This window comes from Pollicipes pollicipes, unplaced genomic scaffold (assembly GCF_011947565.3).
Source record: "Pollicipes pollicipes isolate AB1234 unplaced genomic scaffold, Ppol_2.1 Scaffold_7261;HRSCAF=8764_pilon_pilon_pilon, whole genome shotgun sequence".
Lineage (NCBI taxonomy): Eukaryota > Metazoa > Arthropoda > Thecostraca > Pollicipedomorpha > Pollicipedidae > Pollicipes > Pollicipes pollicipes.
In genome coordinates, this window is record NW_023597054.1 from 1,712,807 (window position 1) to 1,718,611 (window position 5,805).

Here is a 5,805-nt window from a genome sequence, read left to right on the forward strand (position 1 = left end):
GACAGCCGGCACGCTAAAATCTTCGATCCGCTGCCTGTCCCAGCTCATGACCTACTGCGCAATAGACAGCGAAAGATCTTGGTCTGCAGGCGTGGCTGCCGCGCATGCCGGTAAGTGCCATCAACAGGTGATGTGTCGATTGTGCAGTCAGTCACGTCATCGTCACCGTTCGCTAATGACACGCAATTCACAGGCCATGCAGAAGCGGCTGACGGCATGGCAGCGCTCGATGAAACGTCACGATTGGGAGCAGCGCCGGCACCACGAAGCCCGGCCGGCACGCTTCGTCGACGTGTAAGTCCAGCAGCGCTTCCTGAGCGTAAGAGATTGTCTGCCGCTATGCGGTTGGGAGTAATAATCATGTATGGCGCTTGTCTGGTGATATATGTGTCAGTACCGTCCGTGTCCCGTTTTAGCCCAGCTGCTGTCATTGTTCGGTGCGCATTGTGCTGGCGTGGTCGTGGCTGGGTGACATCGTGTCAGTCTTGCATTTCATCAGCCGTCTTTTGACTGACAGTCCGAGTACGTCACCGCGCTGGCGGAGTGCCCGCCGGTCGGCGAGTTCCCGCCACTGCTGGCCGAGGCCCGCCAAGCGCGTGACGATCTGATGACAGTGTTCATGGTCCTCTGCGCCGGCCGGCCCAGCCACGTCATTGGCATCGCCGCCTCTTCGGTGCCCGAGGCCAGGGTGAGTAGGCTGGCTGACTGACTTGACTGACTTCAGCCTGATTGAAGGGTGACGTTCAGAGGTCAGGACTTGTTGACGGACGCTAGCTCTTTCTGTGTTGAATGTTTTGATTATTGTAAGTTAAAAATCGGCTGGTAATTTTTTCAGTAATATGGTCTTCCCCGTCGTTTGGCCCCGTGCTTGACCTTGAAGGATGACCTTGAGTGGTAGGAATTTTTGACTGACGCTAGCTCTTTTTGTGATGAATATTCTGAAGTTTAGAAGTTAAAAAACCTGTGGTATTTTTGGGTGAATACAGAATTCCCTGTCCTTTGAACCTGCGTTTGACCTTGAGAGGCGACCTCCAGACATCAGGACCTTTTGATGGACGCTAGCTCGTTCTCTGGTGTTTAATTCTGATGTTTTTAAGTTTAAAATCAGCCGATAATTTCTGGGTGATATGGAGTAGTTATATGTGCTTTGAGGCCGCGTCAGACCTTTAAGGGTGACCTTGAGACGCCATGACTTTGTGACGGACGCCAGCTCTTTCTATGATGAATGTTTTGATCTTAGTAAGCTAAAAATCGGCCAGTAAATTATTGATGATATGGAGCTCCTCGTCCTTTGACCTTGCGTTTGACCTTGAGGGGTGGCTTAGAGATCAGGACTTTTTGACGGAGGCTAGTTCTTTCTGTGATGAATGTTCTGATGCTCGTAAGTTAGAAATCGGCCGGTAATTTTTGGGTGATACAGAGCTCCCAGTTCTTTGAGCTCGTTTTTTTTCCTTGAAGGGTGACCTTGAGAGATCAGGACTTTTGGACGGACACTATTTTGTTCTGTGTTGAATATTGTGACATTTGCAAGTTGAAAATCGGCCGGCAATTTTTGGGTGATTTCGAGTTCTCAGTCCTTTGACCCAACTTTTGACATTGAAGGTCGCATGATATTGCAAAATAAGGGTCATTTTCGGTGTTGTCATGCTACAATTGACCTTGAAGCCAGTGGCCAGGGAAAGCCAGTCGGTGTCCCGTAACTTTTGTCGGCTCTGGACATACGCTGCATGTATTTAGACAGGGGCCGCAGCCCAGCCGGTACCTACGAGTTGTCCGGTTGTGACGTGAACCACATCGCCTGGGAGAGCCTCCCTCGAAACAAAAATAATCAGATTGCAGCCACTTTGTTTCGGGTGACCCGGTGTTCTTCGTTTTAATGGTAAATGTCGCAATGTGTAACTGAAACAAAAAACAATTCTACCGGTATTTTGGTTCTCCCGGTAATGAGTCAGCGGTGGATCCAGAGAGAGTGGTCACTGGGCCGTGGCCTCCTCGGGCCCCGAAAGGGCCCCATAGCTGGCCGAACAGATGCAGTTTCTTCAAACACAAAACAGCAAAATTTCTCTGAACTCCCAGGCCACCAAGGACATTTGCAAGCGAAAGCGATTGGCCTAAGAGAACAGAGAAAAAAATATTCAATTCGAAAAACGTCAATGGAAAATTGTAAGCCTTATTACATTGCCCAGGGTCCTATGCTGTTTCCGGGGACGTATATGCCCACTTGCAGAGTCGTTTCGATCGTTAAGGAGCTTTCCACGTTAGCCTTGACTGCTTTGCGTTTGCTCGGAGGGCCCTGCACTGTTGCTGTGCTGTTCCTGCTGGCGTGCCGGGGCGCTCTTGGCAATCAGAGGCCTTCTACGTATTTGTTTTCAGTCTCCAGAAACGCTTCGTGGCTATAGACGGGGAGCCATATGTTTAGCTACCCGGGTATTCTCGGTTGCTCGGGGGCCATTAACGTTGGTTTCGGTTCACCTACCGACACACTCGCGATATGCTCATGGCCCTCCACGTTGGTCTAGGGCGTTACTAATTCTGTGACTTGCCTATGGTCCTACGTTCTTGTGGGGGCCCATCTGTTAACCTGCTTACCAAATGTAATCCTACGTGCTCTGAATGTTTTGACCTCTTCTAGCATTTAACCTTAAGGTCGTGGAGAATATCCATCGTGCAACATTAAAGTCTATGTTTTGCTCATGTTCCCTGTGTCTTTTTACTGCTTGGTAAGTTGTTTAGAGCCCTGTGAAGCATGTTTCGAATTATGTTGTGCTAAGCGGAGGTTGTATGCGCAGATTCGCTGTATAGAATTATACCAGAATTGGTGGGCTTGATCACAGGTCCGTTTCTAACGTTGTGCGATTGTTCCTCTGTTCTACCGTCACTGGCGTATCCAAATGTGGACCCCTTTTCTGTATGCTCCACTGTCAAGGCTGAATTGGGTAAATGAATTGGCTTAACACTACGTGACAGCGGTGAACACTTGCTTTGAAAAATCCAACATATCTTTAGAAAGGCGAAACTGCGCGTACGCTCAGCTTAGAACGACAAGAAGCTAAATAACTCTGTTGTTTAATATCTCATCTCGAAGCCTAGGTGCCCGGGGTGTGATATGTGTCATATATGCATGCCTGGGTTGTAGGTGGTTTGCACGCGACGAAATGTGGTTTACGAAACCAAGTGTAAACTGTGCGAAACTGTGTAAACATGGGAGGTACATAGTCTATGTCGGGGAGTCCATGCGCCCTTTTCGTTTGAGTTGCAATGAATACCTGCGAGATGCTCAAAACGAAACAGAGAATAAAAACGAACCTTTTCGGCGACCATCTTTTGAGAGAACACGCTGAGGCTAAAATCCAGGGAAGTATGGACCCTTTAACCCTTGTCGAGCTCAAAGTTATCTTCAAAGCACGAGATCATGCAGACAGGAAATATGGTGAATCCATTTTGTTGAGAAGTTGGCGACCAGTCTTTAAGTTCAGGAATCATCATAAACGATGATGTGAATGTGACTAGTGTCTTGACGTGTTATGCGTCCCGGCTTAAGTTCGCTTTCATGTACCGCATGGCGGGACGCTTGATACACGATGTCTGTTTAATTGAAGTCGTTTGCATGTAAAAGTGATGTGTGATGCGAGATGCTTATTTACTTGAAGTCGCCCGCGGAAGTAAATGATGTGTTATGCGTGCTGCCTGTTAAATTGAACTCATTTGCATGCACACGTACTTTTCGTGTATTTTAATTCCCAGTTAGATGTGCACTGTATCATAAAAAAATGATCGACAGTTGCTTCTTGTGTGATCCCCTGCATGTTAGTGATCTGTAAAAACTGTGGCTTGCCTCGAAAAAAAAAACTCTCGAAAAGTTGAATAGGATCGGCAGTCATTTTTAAGTTGTCACCGATTTTCTTTTAGATAAAGGTATGCTGTCGAAATGTCACATATATCTCTTCATTTTCTTCTGTGCTTTTTGAGGAATAAAGCTTTAATACTGCTTCATTCATATGCATAATGTTACTCGTAAGTGCACTTTACCAGCTGCGAAGCCCTGCGATCATGTCGGTAATGATGGCAGCATGTCGTCTACATAACAGTTTAAACGTAATGTAAGGATCCTGTCCGGTCACTAAGGCCAGTCTGGATCAAAGTCCTGCCATACCACTAAGTCAACTTCAGTTAGAACTGCGTTGGGAGCTATGGCTAAATGCCTATCTTGTAGATGAATGGTGTGCAGGGTTGATATGTGGCCGTGTATGCAACTCCCGCAATGGAAAGAGCGTTCGTTGCAATTGTTGAAGGGCGGGGCCGCCAGCACCGTCTCGCTTGCATGGGATTGTGTCGCGGCACGACTCGCCCCCCGGCCGAGTTGCTCTGCTGCCGGCGGAGTATCACATGCCTGCCGCCGTCGGCAACTGCGAAGCCCGCCCCATACCTACCCGCGAACAAGAAACAGACTCGAACTCAGTCAGTGGCCTATACCGGGGAGTTCAGTTGAAATCGCCGGCCGCGACAGGATCCGGTACCTGCCAGTCATACAAGCGATTTCAGACAGCAAAACGAAGGTGATGCAGGTGACTTTGTGGACTGGGGCACATCTCAATTGGTGCTTGGGAGTTGCCATGTCACCTACGCCACCTTTTTTCCTCTCTCCTCTCCCTATTCTTTCCTTTTTGCCCACTTCCCTTAATCCTTGAGTTGCCTCCCCCCCCCCGCCGAACTCGCCGAATGCGCACCAGCCTTGGCGCTGCACCGAACACGAGAGATGAGCATTTCCAGCGGACAGAAGGTGCGGTGCCGCATTATCGGACCATAGGTGTGACACTGCCTCCTTAGGTAGACGTGGTCACAGGTGTAACACTGCCTCCTTAGGCAGACAAGGTCGGAGGTGTAACACTGCCCCCTCAGGCAGTCAAGATCACTAGTGTAACACTGCCTTCTCAGGCAGCTAAAGCGCAAAGAAGTTCTTAGAAGACTCGGAAATAAAAGAAGAAAGAGAAGGGGCTACCAAACAAGTTAATAGAAAACCAAGGAAGAGAACAGAACGAGAAGATGATACTAGTCTGCCCATGGCCCAGCCCTCTCAGGCAGAAGATGTAACATCGCCTTCCCGTGCAGAATGAGTGCTGCTGTTTCTGCAGGAAGAGGGTGTGTCGGTCCCTTTGCTGACATAGGGTGACGCACAGCGTTCTTTACATCTATGCTGCAAAGCTTGATATCGCTTTTATTCTGCCCACAGGCATGTGCAAAGTCGAACAGGACCAAAGCACTCTGCGAGGTGCCAAAGGTGGCGGGCGTGCCGCGCTGAAAGAAAGAGGGTGCTGAAAGGCTTGCACCAAAAAAGGCGCGAAGACCAGCGGCGGCGCCGCCAGCTGTCACCGTCGCTGGTCCTTCATCTGTCCAGCAGCGGCGATGACGGTAAGCAACGGTATGTGTTATAAATCGAATGCGCAGCTCTTTGTACTTGAGACATCCAGAAACTGTCTATACCAGCTCTGCATCGTCGTGCTCTATGGGCTACGCAGCTCAGTTGCGTGTCCTTCTGTCGTGAGCCGTGTTCATATCACGCAAAGATGTAATGCAATATGTGCCGTTATGTTTCAGAGCCGATGCCTGCCTTGGTGGAGATGGCAGTGCCGCCGCCAGCTCCAACGTCGCCGCCAGCTCCAGCGCCGCCACCATCACCGCCTTTACCGCCACCATCGCCACCCACAGGGTCTACTGGTCCGTGCTGGGTGCGGGTGGCGCGTTGGGTGCCGCCACCGTATTCGGCTGTTTGAAGTTTTTAAAAGCAACGAAACAGGAGAAAATAAG

General features: G+C 49.5%; 1 long non-coding RNA gene across 1 annotated transcript; it reads left to right on the forward strand.

Annotated features, from left to right (window-relative positions):
• The first annotated feature begins 1,776 nt into the window (after window positions 1–1,776).
• LOC119112537 (uncharacterized) lies at window positions 1,777–5,699 on the forward strand. The gene is made up of 3 exons (XR_005095731.1): window positions 1,777–1,879; window positions 5,231–5,409; window positions 5,596–5,699. It is a non-coding gene; the product is annotated as an uncharacterized LOC119112537 (long non-coding RNA).
• The last annotated feature ends 106 nt before the right edge of the window (window positions 5,700–5,805 follow it).